Here is a 15000-nt window from a genome sequence, read left to right as displayed (position 1 = left end):
TGTTGTCAAAGAAAGGCCAAGGATTAAAACAACAACAACAACAACAACAACAATAACAAAAACAACAACAACAGCAACAACAATATAATTTTGGGTACTCAATACTTTTGAGGGTGACCCCCATACTGGTCTTTTTTGGGGACTTTCGTCAAGACCCACTAGTATAAGTCATTGTCCACATGACAGTCTCGCTTTGCATATTGAAATTCATGCAAAGTCTCCATATACGATGACGCGTAGAAGCAGATCATTATGTATTTCATACCAAAAAAAACCATGCCAAGTCACAACGGTCATGTGAAATTGTGGATTTTATGGTCCCTCATTTAGACCAAAGGCCTTAAGGGAGCGTTCAGATATGACGGCCGGGGGTAGGCCGGCAAAATTCAGGAGGTCACCTTAAATTTGAAAACTGCAAAGGGGGCCGGGGTCATGTATTTTTCAAACAGCACAGAGTAGGAGCGCTTAATATTCATAAGTAACCGGCCCATCAAAAAGCAGTTTCAGTGTTAAAATATTCTGGAAAGTAAAAATGATTCGCTGCATGATTTCATTCTATAAATTCATTTAACTGTAAATCTGAATACGATATAATAATTATCTGTCGCATGAACATCTTGCCTTGACACCTCTTAGTCAGGTGGCTTAGCAACAAAAAACAGCAAGATCGTTACACGGATGACAAAAGTGCCAAATTTGTTACAAGGTTCACATATGTGTGTAGATCAAAATTAGCTATTTCTCCAAAAATTTGGGACACCGGAAAGGCTCGATGACGTCATAAATTCAAAATGGCCGCCATTATAACGCTTAAAAATGTAAAATACAGTTTATTCAGCCAGTTTTTACTATTCTTGTGAATAAACTGACTCAAACATTCTCAATTATAAATCAAACATTGAATTGATGCAAATTAATTATTATGATGACGTCATAAATCCAAAATGGCCAACAAAATTCAAAATGTCCGCCATAACATTGTCTAAAAATGTTAAAGCACTGTAAATGAAGCCTGATTTCAGCATTTTATAACCTGAACTGAAATGAACACCCCAAATTACAGACAAAACAGATAATTGATGCAAATTAATTATTAAGATGACGTCATAAAACCAAATGGCAACCGAAAGTTACAAAATGGACGATTATGAAGTTTACTATACTTGGTACAATAGCCCATTTACGTGACAAAACGATAGTATAAAAGTAATGTACAATTTGTATTAAAGAGGCACTCCCACTTGGTAACATTTTTAAAACACATTTTTTTAATGCCAACGGTCGATATTTGACATGGCGACTGCGCGCGGATCGCGAGATATCGATAAAAACATGTCCTCAAAAAAGTTAAAGTTTGAATTCCGGTGGCCCACCTGAATTCAGCTTCCGAACATAGAACGTTCGGCACTGGGGCCATTGTCAACTAAGCTATGGAGTACGAGTCTACGCTGATGCTGCTGTACGCCACAGCAGTACCACTCGCGTCTGTGAGCGGTCATGTCCCATGGGAGAAAGCCGAGTCCTACTGACTCGGCAAAAAAAACGAAAAGCAAAGTTTGCTGATTCCACCAGAATTCGCATAGGTGACTAGCACAGATAGGTGCGGTTGATACATAGTATGCATAGTGGCCGCCGCGTGGTATGCGCGCATACCACACGCGGCGGCCGCTATGTATCGAACCACGCGTAACTGTGTGGCAGACGACAAAATGTAGTCATCAGAGGCAACTAATATTTTACACGTAAAAACTGATATCTATGTGGTATTGTTTAAAAATTTAATACAACTGATTGAGAATAATGAAAACGACAAAAACTAAGGAGAAGTTTTAAAAAAGAATTACCAGAGGTAAAGGCATTGGTGATGATGTATATAAAGTCATCGCAGTAGGAGGTAAATTAATTGCGTCATTCGAACGTTTTTGGACTCCCTAGAATATCGTAAATCAGCACAACAACACACTTTCGGGGATTTCAGGTTATAACCAGAAACGATCGTAAAACTTCGGGATGTGAAAAATATGCTCGGGAAATGACATGTTTTTATCAATATCTCGCGATCCGCGCGGAGTCGCCACGTCAAATATCGACCGGTGGCATTAAAAAAATGTGTTTTAAAAATGTTACCAAGTGGGAGTGCCTCTTTAATATTCCATAAACTTAAAATAAAAGATAAATGTATCAAAAGAACAACGAAAGGCAAAGACGCTTTTCATAAAATTCACGAAAGCTGCAAAAAAGTAAGCTAAGCTAGATTCAAAAAGCAAAAAATAGTCTTCTTTTTGTTCATAAACCCCTGACCAAACGTTCTTTTTGAGGCCGGCACATCCTCCAAAAAGAGAACTACAGTAGCTGTAGCACAAAACTATGTCACCACACATCGAGACATAAAAATCCAAGAAAATTCAAACGAAAAAGGCTTCTGAAACAAAGGAAGTAAAAGACCAAAATCACAAACATAAAACCTTTTTTCAGGGACTAAGGTCACATGGTCAAGGCATGATTTATTCGCCGGTTTCTCGCCATGTTTTTCGTTATCATGAAATCACATCACTATTGATCTCTACTCACTATAACGTAACACTTTCAAAGGGGGAACCTATGGGTAAAGATACCTTTATTTCCTTTATATTGGTTCAGTTTATCAGACAGAGGTAATTGTTAAAAGTAAATAATTTCATAATGCTTTGTAATTTGTGTTGGGCTACTAAGTTTTAGTACATTTATCATATATTTGAGTTTATGGATTATCAAGACAAATTGTAGATTAAAGTATTATTTTGTCACGTAAATTGGCTATTTTACTACGCACAGTGAACTTCATAATAGGTCATTTTGTAATTTTAGGTCACCATTTTGCTTTTATGACATCATCACAATAATGAATTTGTATCAGTTATATGTTTTGTCTATAATTTTGGGTGTTAATTTCAGTACAGGTGATAAAATGCTGGAAACAGGCTTAATTAACAGTATTTGAACATTATCAGACGATAATAAAGGGGGATATTTTGAATTTGGTCAGCCATTTGGCTTTATGACGTCATCATAATAATTGATTTGCATCAATTTTATGTTGTATTTGTAATTTAGGAAGTTTGTGTCGGTTTATTCGAAAAATATTGAAAACTGCCTGAATTAGACGTATTTTACAATTTTTAAGCGTTATAATGGCGGCCATTTTGAATTTATGACGTCATCGAGCCTTTCCGGTGGCCAAAATTTTTGGAGCAACAGCTAATATTGATCTACACATATATGCGAACATCTGTAGCAAATTTGGCACTTTTGTCATCCGTGTAACGATATTTTTGTTAAGCCACCTGACTATCTGAAGTTTTGTCTTATAGTAAATCGAGTTCACTAAGGGTAATGACCAATTCCTATTACTTACATATTAGAGCTGTAGCAGGTTTTGTCAGGGAAAATATTTAACAGTTACCTGCTGTAGACTACTATGAAAAGTGAAATTCCATTGTTATAATTGTTGTCCACATCTGGACTTTCAAACACCCTATTTGAATCAAGTACATTTGGATCAATTTTCGCTATAAAAGCACAGATTTAGTTAGTTCAGCATTGCAAAAAAATATTCATAGTTTTCCCATACACTAACATGTATAGTGAATCAATATTTTGGTGAAATTCCAAAATCAAATTTGTTGCACACACTAACGTCTATAAATACACAGATTTAGCTAGTTTTGTATTGGAAAAAAACTATTCATAGCTTCCTCATAGACTACTATGCATAGTGAATTAACATCATTTGGTGAAATTCAAAAATTCAAATTTGTTGCACACACATCCACTTGTAACCATCCAAGTCCAACCAAGTACATGTATATCAATTATTTTACATCTGTAAATGCACCGATACTGTTAGTTTTACATTTGTCCATAGTTTCCTCATAGGCTACTAGTGAATCAACATTTTCGGTGAAATTTCAAAATCAAATTTATTGAACACATATGCACTTTTAACCATCCTATTCTAATTAATTACAATAATGTCAATTATCCAACGTCTTCATAAGCATAAGTATAGAAAGTTTGGCATTGAAAAACATTATTCAGAGTTTTTCATAGACTCTCATGTATAGTGGATGAATATTTCCAGTGAAATTCCAAAATCAAATTTTTCGTACAAATACGAGTTGTAACCACCTTATTCCAACCAAGTATATTTATGTCAACCAAGATTTTATGTCAATTATCAAACGTCTATAAATGCATAGATATTGCTAGTTTTGTATTGAAAAAGTATTACATAGTTTTCTCATAGACTACCATGTATAGTGAACCAACATTGTCAATTAAATCCAAATATCAAATTTTTGTACATACATGAACTTTTACCTGCCACTGCAAACAAAGTACATTTACATGAATCATCAAACATATGTAAATGTACAGATATAGATTGTTTTTATTGGGAAATGTTAATAGTTTACCAAATAGACTCCCATGTATTATGATTTGATATTTTAGGATGAAGTACTATATCTGTCACATTTTGCCTTCTAATAGTTGCGCAAAAAATGGTGACCCCAAAAAGGCATGCATTAAATTTCATGATGCTTAAAAATGCTTGAGCAAAAAATTCTGACCCACCTGTAATTTCTATTAAATCCCTTTGAGGGGGATTTCAAACTTATAGCAAGTCAGAAAGGGACATTTGAACGTAAACACATTGTGAGTGTGTTTGGGGGAGGGTTATCTGAGAATCTTTTTTGGCTTCTATCGCCCTCCCACCTCTAGATGGGTATATGTTTGAAGCTTTACACAAGTAATGGGGGTGTCATGAAAATTTTGTCATCTTAAAGGGGGGGGTTCATCAATTTTTTGGTGGAGTGGGTAGGGGAGTCACTTATTTTGACTGATGCACATGAAGAATTTGCCGGCCCACCCCGGCTATAATAACTGAACGTTCCCTAACCTTAATATTTACATGGAAGCAAGATAGTGATTTGAAAAGCGATCGACCGGAGCGACCACATTGTTAAGGGCACGTCGTCATTGCGATCTGGCCTATATAATTAAGGGGCGAAAGGACAGTCGCTTGTAAACCGATACACGGCTGCCGCTGTGTACTGTGCATTAGAAAAAAAGGGTATAGCATATGGCGGCCGTCGTGTATCAGTTCATAAGCGACTGTTTTTTCAACCGTTTACGGTCGGTACACGATACAAGCTAGCTGCAATAATTATAGCCTTGGTTGGCCGAGGCCTTCTGTCGTGCGGCTCGCGCCTTGCCCCAACCAGGCGCGAACCGCACGACAGAAGCCCATGTCCCACGGCCAACCAAAGCTACAATTATTGCAGCTACATGTATACACAAGCCTGGCGAGATAAACAATGGAAAAACACAACAGACACTAACAATAATCATTTTTGATAATTGTGTAGACATCACTTGTCTCTATTTCACAGAAATTGAAATAACATCATATTTCCATTGACTTGTGAATCGTTAATGTTAAAAGACATGGGCGTGGGACTCGGTGACAAAGCCGTGCGATCAGCGGGGTCTCGAGACAGATAGCCCCGGATGGGCCTCAAATATTACACGTAGAAAGGTGCCTTTCAATATGACACGTATTTGGCCTCACTTACCTACACCTAGCACGATCGCACCATCGTTCCGAAAGGCAATCAGCAGGCACCTGAAACACACAAGAAGATGCCGACGGATTATTGCAACTATTATCCCTTACGGCAGCTACAGTCCTCGGTTGATAGTCGCGCAAGAGTGTATTGTTTAACCTCTGTGTTCAAAACAAAGTGAAACACGAAGCTGAGACGGACCGGCACGTCTCGCATAATACAAAATGAAAGCGTTTTCGAGTTCAGCACTATGGCTATGGCTCAACACACATTAATGGCATACAACAACTCGGTCTTACTTCCCAGGGTCGTCTGACACTTCGTCGAGGAATAACATTCACTTGTGACTCAGCGTGGGGCTTCAACTAGGGTGATACGTTCAGCACATCAGCTGGATGATGTCCCGTATGTCGGTCAAGGCCCTGGACGCCGGGCAATTCATAATACCTATCGAAGACTTTCGTTTTCAATGAACTAAATGTCGGGATCGTACAATGTAAGTCCATGAGTCTTTATAAAGCAATCACTCTAACGAGCATTGACAATACGATTCCTCAGGGGACACAAGTTAATTTATTCAATTTCCGTCTGATAGCTCGGGTGCTAATTCTCATGAATATGTCTCGTGTATGCAAAGCGCAACAGCCTTACTTACTGATAACCGATGGATAAGTACAAAAGTATTGTTTTATTATCAACACCTAGGCCTGTCGCAGTTTAATTAAGTTATTGAAAAAAAATATTTTGATAATTCTGATGATGATAATGATGATGATGATGATGATGATGATGATGATGATGATGATGATGATGATAATGACGACGATGACGACGACGATCGTCCATCTTACGTACGCTTGGGAAAAGTCTTTCCATAAATGTTGCCCTCCTCGCCTGATTTCGGGTCATGTTTAATAATGTTTAGTGACTTAATTATTAGAGATTTTACTTTGAGGAGAATGTTCTTATTCGTGTAGAGGCGCAACATTGTATTATTGTTTGCAAATACTATCAAACAATGAACAGATATTCATAGAATCTGTGGATGAAACCGTGCCTCAGTTGCAGAGAGACAAGACAGTGTCAAGTAGCTGGCAAATCTAAATCTATCGCGTAGCTCTCGCCGATCTTTGGTTCATATAACTTTGTCATTTTTGATGGTGTCATCTTTCCATATTCGATAGAAGCATAATTCTTGTCTGTTCGGTCAGGGCGATTTCGATATTTTGCAAAGAGGTGACGTTTAAAGCCAGGACTCAACAGTTTATTGGTGCTCATTTGCCGCAGTTACTACTACAGTAGGGTTCTATGAATATCTGTTCATTGTTTGATACGCCAATATCGTAATCCCCATCCTATGTTACTGCAGACATACCTTCAAAATGACTCAGCTGAAAGTTTTGTAGCCATCGCTGAATTTTTTTAAAGGAATATATATATATATATATATATATATATATATATATATATATATATATATATATATATATATATATATCTATTTATATATCATATCATTTAATGGCCAAAACAGTGACCATGAAGTTTGAATTTCCATTTCCACATTAATGTTGGTATGTTAGTCCTGTTGTTGTAGTGTAGCCTCCGTCGATTTTAAATTTCACTGAACGAACGCGGCGAACAATGATTGCTCCTTTCTCCATGTTTCTCTTCGTTTCTTTGTCCCTCTACATGTATCTTATCCTGTGTCTGTAGCTTCATACACAGTCGCTGTCACCATACGTCCATGCTGTCACACAGAGAATCTATCTCCCCATCCGCATGATCTATCTATCCATCTATCTAGCTATTTGTCTGTTTTTTTATTTATGCAAATAGCAAAACTGGTCGAGAGTTTTATAGCTTGTTCCGTTGTGAAAAAATACTCTGAATGACAATCACTGGAAGAAACTGGAATGCGAAATGAATTTCCTGGTCAACTTCCGGTTGGTCTAGCCTCGAGACAAAGCGGATCTCGCCTGTGTGAAACACTGCCTTTCTGAACACAGTCACTAGTGATCTATTCCGCTCTTGGACGTGTGTCCATATGCCCGAGAAAAAGAAAATCAGGAAACCAAATGGCTATTTCCTATAGGGATTATGCCACCATATCAGGCATATATGTACACACGTCTATGGGGCGCATCGTCAAGAGCGGAATAGATCACAAGTGACTGTGGTTTCTCGAAAGAAGTTCAGCATTGTAATAAAGTGAAACTTTGATCATGACACACTACAATAATATCAAGAGATCGTTCGGAAAACGGGTAATGATTGAATCAGGTGATCATAGCCTGGTAGTTCCAGAAAATTATCTGATTACATCCCCTTTCTCGTAATGCCATGGAAATTTGAAAAATTGAAATAATCTGCCTCGTAGTCGTTTTCGGGGCAAGGATATGGTGAACAGTAGGACGTTCGTTCGCTTCATTGCTTGTCAACAAGCAGAGGGTATATGCAGGATCAAAATGTCAGAAAATGAAATCTTCCGGGAATGTTACTTTACTACAAGTTATTGATGCTATGCTCGGACATTAACACTCGAGGGTCTATGGCTCGGAGAAGTGTTTTAGCATTCACAGCAGAACAAGGTCGATCGACACTCTTTAGCAACAGTAAAATTGCGCACATGCACACGTCACTGATATTAAAACCTATCTTTAATTAATGTTTTTATACTGAGAAGTGTGCCTTCACGATAAGTGCAGGTATAATGTGATTTCAAAAAGATGGAAAAAAGTCCATGGAAATTTGCCCTGTAAATTTTCTTCTGTAGTACTGTTTGATGCTAGAAACGAATCTGGCTCCATGCTTACACCGATACGTTGTACCGCTGTGCACAGTCCCTCTATCGATAGAGGGACTGTGGATAAAGAGACTGTGCGCTGTGTAAACCGCTGATGATTTATGCACGTCTAGGTAAACATGATCAAGTGTCAATGTACTCTTGTATTGCACGGCCAAAACCGGTATCGATTTATCACCTTGACAGTCCCTCCTCCAAGCAAGAGACGTCCTTTTCTAGTTCCATGGGTCAACCCATGGAGGTATATGGGTCAGCCATAGTCCTTCGTGTGGAGGGGATTGAGGGTCAGTGAGCATATCATGGTCCGCATTGCCATAATGCTGACCAGAAAATTCATCGTAAATAATCCCCTCATTACCTAATACTGTGAGCAAACTAACTTCATTTACACTTCGCCGCGAAATACATACAGGTGGCGCTTTTCGCATCTGATGAACAGGCGTTGATAGGTGTCAAGTTAGCGTCGGCGAAGTTGTAATGTCAATTCTATGTAACTTTATTAGATCTTTTGGCGTCAACGCTTGAGACAGGATCACTTGGAACTTTTGCCACTGAGTAGGCCCTAGCTCACAGCCTCCCCTCCCCCCCCCCCATTTAGCCAGCAGAGGGTCCGGGGGGAACTGGAAACTGTTTCCGTTGACTATGGTAACTCATTCAACATCGTCTCTTTTCAGTTGATGTTCACTTCATTCAGGATGGAAGACTCGTACGACTACCTGCACATCTATGACGGCGAGGAAGAGAACACCTACTTCGATGCGATGAGCTACACTGGATCCAACTTGCCCAGCGACTTCATCACCACGTCCAATAACCTGTACTTGCTATTCAGAACTGACAGTTCGATTTCGAGAAGAGGAGTCCATGCAATGTATGTCGCGTACTATGACGGCGGCTGGGCGGAACATGAGGTCGGTACCACTGTACAAGGTTGGTTCACACAGGTGAGAATGGCAAGATTAGCTTCAGTCTTTCATGTTCGAATGTTTCACTTTTTTCAAAAAACATAAGACTGGCAACCTTAATCCTCCCTTTTTAAACCGGTTGACACCGGCCTAAAATTGTCTTACGTACTTCAGAAAATATTTTAAGTTACCTGATTTGAAAGGCATGTCAAAAAATACAACTTTGTTCATCCAACAATCAACGATACTTCATGGAAGCCAGTCGCTGGAAGCACAAATAACTTGAAGTTTGTTTTGTGTTTATGTCATGGTTTTCCTTCGTCTCATGTTTTTTAATCTTGCCTTTAACTTTCTTCCTATTCAAATTTAGCCTTGATAGCATGTTTACACATCGATCTGTAATTTATAAAGGGAACACTTCACGTATGGAAAGCATGCCATTAATCACAGCAATAATTCTCTGGACAGATACTGAGCTGGATATGAGGTCTATCTGTAGATAATTATTAGATTGCGTAAGTGTTGCACATAGACATCTAGGAATACATTACAAGCATATATAAATATCGGTCCTCATTTATCAAAACACTCACTGCTAAACGTTGCTTTTATTATGTAGATGAAATTGAAAACGGGACGAACAGCAGTTCAAACAACAAGAAGACAAATAATGCTAAGCTTACATAAACAGCACGCATCATAGGATACTGAAAGCAACAGCGATAACTTAGCACGTTATGCAAAAACATCCGATTGACAGTTAGGACTTGTTTTGTTTTGACATCAGATCATTGGTGGAATATTAATCGATAAATATGTCAAATAAATCGTAATATCTTACAGTGTGTCTTCCGATAAGCGATTTGCGCGAAAAACAAATTCAGCCTGAGAAAAGTCTCTGGATGTTAATTCACATTGTCATTTATACATTGTCAACATTGATTTATTGTGTATCATTCTAGCCTCCAGCAACACCGTTTTAATTATCTTGGTGAGCACCCTAGTACCCGTGGGCTTAATTCTACCACTGGCGCTGTATTGTTACGTTTGTCCCAAGAAGAAATCACCAGCTGTAACGCCTGCAACGGGAGCCACCTCCACAGCGCCACCAACGGCGGCCACATCAACGCCAATGACTACCACCGGTGTCAGGCGAGACATCAGAGCAGCACCGCCTTCTTGGTAAGAGGAAATCGCAGCTTTCGAAACTTGTTTGAGGAATTGTCTCAAGCTGCGCAGATTTCGTGATAATAATTCTTTCCTCATTTCGATTATTTTACACGGTAGCGTAACTGATCAAGCTCGAAGAATGTACGTCTAAAGCTTCGCAGCCTTCCATAGGCCGTAAAGCTAGCACTCTGTGCAGCAAAGTTAAAGAAATCAATAGTGTGCACGTTTGATTTGCCAGTAAAGATCAATGCAGGAGCTTTTTGTTCTAAAGAATGGGCGGCAACAAGTGTTTTTAAAATCGTCATTAGTATAATAGTTTTTTTTGGGGGGGGGGGTTTAACTATGTTTTTACTGTTTTCTGCAAAGTTCAATAATTACGTCACTAAGTCTCAAAAGCCATCCGACAAATGTATTTCTTCTTAACTCTTCCTATAATCGCGATTACAGCCACCCCGATCTTTTTCTTCCTGTAAAGGTTTACGCCTCAAAAGCAAGCGGCATACGGCAACCAACCACTCCTGCCAGCAGGTCACCTGCCACCTGTACAGAACCAACAGTTCAGCCATCCGACAAGTTTTGCGAATACCCAATCGTACCCGTATCAATTCGAACAAGGAGTAGAAAACGACCCGGCGTATCCTCCACTTCCGCCACCATCTTATGATGAGGCCGTGAACTATTACCAGGCAACGCAACCTCATCTGTGACCATAGCTTCTGTATCAAGACAACTTAAACTGGTAGATACTTGTGATGCATTCATGTCACAAATGAGCCTGCAATTTTCTGAGATTGTTTTATATAACAGCAACCTACATAATCAGGAGTGTTTCGTCCGGTTTGTCGATATTTTGCTCAGTGGACTCCGAAGTCTAGATTTCAAAATCAGTCTTCTTTCAAACACTTACCGGTAATGTGATGGGGGGGGGGGGGGGCATGATATAGAGTTTGTTCAGGTTTTCATCAGCGTAACCTGATTCACATTGATGTGAGAACCTTGTGACTGTGAAATATAAACATCCAGTTAAAGGCGGTAATATAGGTACAATTTAATTAACCTCTAACAGACAGTTCTGCAGCGTAATGTTCACGTAAGTTGCGTATATAAAACAGCTTTAACTTTGTTATGAACGCCCTCGGTAATTTTAACACAAAATTTAATGTAAGGTATTAGGCCAAGTAAATAAATACGTGTGTTTCCGGCGATTAGAAAAACCCACCGACTCTGAGGCTAGACATGTTTTTACCCATTTTGAAAAAGTCTCGAGTATTTTTTCTGAATTTTACCGTATTTTGTGGGTCTCAGTCAGCAAAAACAGAAATTAAAAAATTCTCCGACGAACCTACCCTAATTTTCGGAGGCATGTTATTAATATTACACTTTATTTTAAGAGGGTAATCTGATCATTATTGTGACCTTCATCAGATCCCCCCTGAATAAGACGCAAAAAATACACTAACAGATCGTCAAATACACAGGCTAATCTGAGTAAGTTCGTTCATAACAATATTTCATAAAAAGATATCCATTAGGGGACGACTGCATTAACTTGCATGGTACCTGAAACCCCAGTCCTTGCCTGACCAACTCGGGTGACAAACAAAAGACTTTTAATCCCCAAGGTGTGAATGTTCCATTGTTATGTTTATCTAATCCAGCTGGTGCTATTGTAGTGCCATGGTAGGAAAGGCAGGTCAGTGAAATTGATCCTCTAGGGAAGTGGGTATTCATAAGTTAATGGAGCCTTCCCGTAATGCCATGTAATTCTGATTTTGGCTTGTTCAAGGCCGCACAGTTTCGGAAAAATGGGGGAATGAAATTCCAAATTTTTGTAGTTGAGATACGTTTGATTCGTTTGAAGTGCTGCGACACAGGGTCTGATATCATGCAATGGCTGTGTTACGATTTAAATATATAGCAACTGTAACCCTGCTCGATCATTTTTCCCACCCTTATAGGCCACACACGGCTGATCCATGAATCAAAGTAAACTCGGTCTGACCGTTGCGACTTCTACCTTTCATACAGTGTGCGTACACTCGGTAAGGCCACAATCATGTGTTTCCGTTATCATGCCTAGAAGGAACAAGATACCTCTAGAGGATCATGGGTCGGCGGGGGAACTCTTTTTATTTTTTTTTCACTGGGTGGTCACATGAATTAAGCGCCAGCAAAATTTTGCCACCTTTTAAATAGAGTAGGTCTGGGTTACCCGAAACGCATACATAACCTTTGACAAAGCAACGTTCCATGATCCAGTGTACGTAAAATTAGGTAGAAGAGGTCGTGCATAAAAAGATGTGATAAAAAGTCCAACATTTGACACATTTTTATGTCCTTTCTTTATGGCATTTACAAAGTAGAGTTATTTATTGTTAAACGTACTGGCAAGCTTGACAAAAACATAAAAAAAAGGGAGGACTTTTTTCGAGTTTTTGAACTTAGAGTAAATGGTATTGAAGTAGTTAACTAAATATGAAAAACTACCTGCAATTTCAAATCTTTGTTGTGTAAACTTTTTTATGACTGCATTGAAAAATAAAAAATTAAAAAAACAGTGTTTGTGTTTATGTTACTATCAAGCCACGTTTCAGTTACACACAGTCACGTCAGGTTTGAATTCATAAATTACACTTTTGACGTCATCAAGATGGTCAGCGAGGCCAACATTCTCACTATTAACATGTGCTATTTTGAAACCTACGCCTCTACAAATAGATAACGATGATGTAGCCTGTATAAATGGAAATAAAGAATCTATTAATGGATACTCCAGAATATTTGACGCGTTGCAAGTCAAGTTAATTTAGTAAACAGAGAAATGAGGGGCCCGGTATCTGCTTTTATGGATGATAAAATCGTATTCTGACGGACAGGGAAAGAAGCCACTGGTAGCAGGTACTTGATTATTATCCTGTAAGTATAGGTTCATTTTATTCCCAAAAGCTGTCAATGATGTCCTTTATAATAATAATAATAATAATTAATATAATAAGTATTATATAGAAATAATAACGCGAATAATAATAGGTTCAATTTCCGTGAAAATTTCACCATAAGGGTATTTTGGGTCGAACAGACCAAATATGATATCGATTTCACTGCCCATGTTTCCATGTTAACCATTTTAGGGGTTGAAAATTTCAGTTTTTCTAATATCCCATGAAAAATTACTTTGATTGATATGAAAATTACCTAGTGGGGGAGTTTGGGTCAGAGAACACAAAAACCAGACTTATCTTAATGTTTCGATTTGCCATGGTAACTATTTTGGGATTGAAAATGTTACTTTTTCCCTAATTCCTATTAAAGAACTATTGATTGATGTAAAAAATTGATAATAAGGGTTTTTCTTGTTAGCACACCAAAAAAATCACACTCATTTTAATGTGAGATATTTCCATGGTAACCATTCAGGAGTAAAAATTACCAGTTTTTCAAAGATTCCACCTAAAATCCAGTAACCAACAGAATATGTTATATCAAAGGGATATTTTGGGTTAGAAAGACCAAATATCCAGTGTAAAAATCCAGTAATCAACAGAAAATATTATACCAAAGGGTTATTTTGGGTTAGAAAGACAAAACATGATATCCACTTTTACTGCCTTGTGTTTCCATAGTAACCTATTTGCGTTTTAAAATTTCAAAGTTTTTTCCAAATTCCATTAAAAGTAATCCCAGTTACTATGCAAATGCTCTCCTAAGTGTATTTATCACAGCATGAACTCCATGTTCATTTTGTTTCATGTTGCCATGGTAACCATTTAGGTAACCACAGTTTTTTTTTAAACCATGCATATTTTAGATCAGGGGTATCTTTTTTCGTTAACTAGACAAGAAAAGGCTATTTTACGAGATTCTGCCCATGAAGTGAATTTTCTAGTCTTCTTATGTGTATACTTGCTGTCTCTGTGCGTTGCTTTCGGCACCTTTTATCGTATGGTCTGGATAACTTCGCCAAATTTGCAAAGCCTAAAATAGTAAACAGACTGTCCAAAACGGGACAGTAGTATCACTTCACTTAATATGAGGTCGCACAACTTGTTAAACGCTATCATTATGGAGCGAAGTGAGTCCGTAGAACAGCATGTGATTTAATGTCCAAAAACTGTGGTCGTGTGAAAACTACACACTGAGTGTACGTACTGTACTGCAGCTACAACATGCAATGCATTGAATCGAAATACTAAGGCGCGGGATTGCCTCGCTATTTACAAAATAAATTCAACCGTGAAAAGTTCAAACTGAGACTGATATTGTCTTATTTCATACAAAGGAATGAAACGTAGACGACTCATCGTACTTTCAAATCTGTCCCGAGCATTCCATTGCTTTCAATGCACTCGCGCTTCGTTCTTCAGAGTCAGAATCTGACTCTGATTTGGAACCACTCGTGTTTGATGCCTGGGTTGCCTATGCGCCTTCAAGCTAATTCCCCTCGAAATCACTTTCTGAATTCTGGTCAACCATAGGCCCCGAGGGTCCTCGCTGGAAGCAACTGCAGCTGGGC

At 38.4% G+C, this 15000-nt stretch overlaps 1 protein-coding gene across 1 annotated transcript in view; it reads right to left on the bottom strand.

The window, feature by feature from the left end:
* Window positions 1-6006, bottom strand: part of LOC139148044 (uncharacterized) — a 15661-nt gene extending 9655 nt beyond the window's left edge. The window contains exons 1-2 of the mRNA XM_070719314.1: window positions 5906-6006; window positions 5616-5665 (exon numbers count right to left, since the gene is read on the bottom strand). The gene's annotated coding sequence lies outside the window, so the exon portion shown is untranslated. The remainder of the gene's footprint in view (window positions 1-5615; window positions 5666-5905) is intronic.
* Window positions 6007-15000: the final 8994 nt, after the last annotated feature.

Source organism: Ptychodera flava, chromosome 13 (genome assembly GCF_041260155.1).
Source record: "Ptychodera flava strain L36383 chromosome 13, AS_Pfla_20210202, whole genome shotgun sequence".
NCBI lineage: Eukaryota > Metazoa > Hemichordata > Enteropneusta > Ptychoderidae > Ptychodera > Ptychodera flava.
Note: the sequence above shows the minus strand (reverse complement) of the source record. Positions and strands in the feature narration are given on the sequence as shown.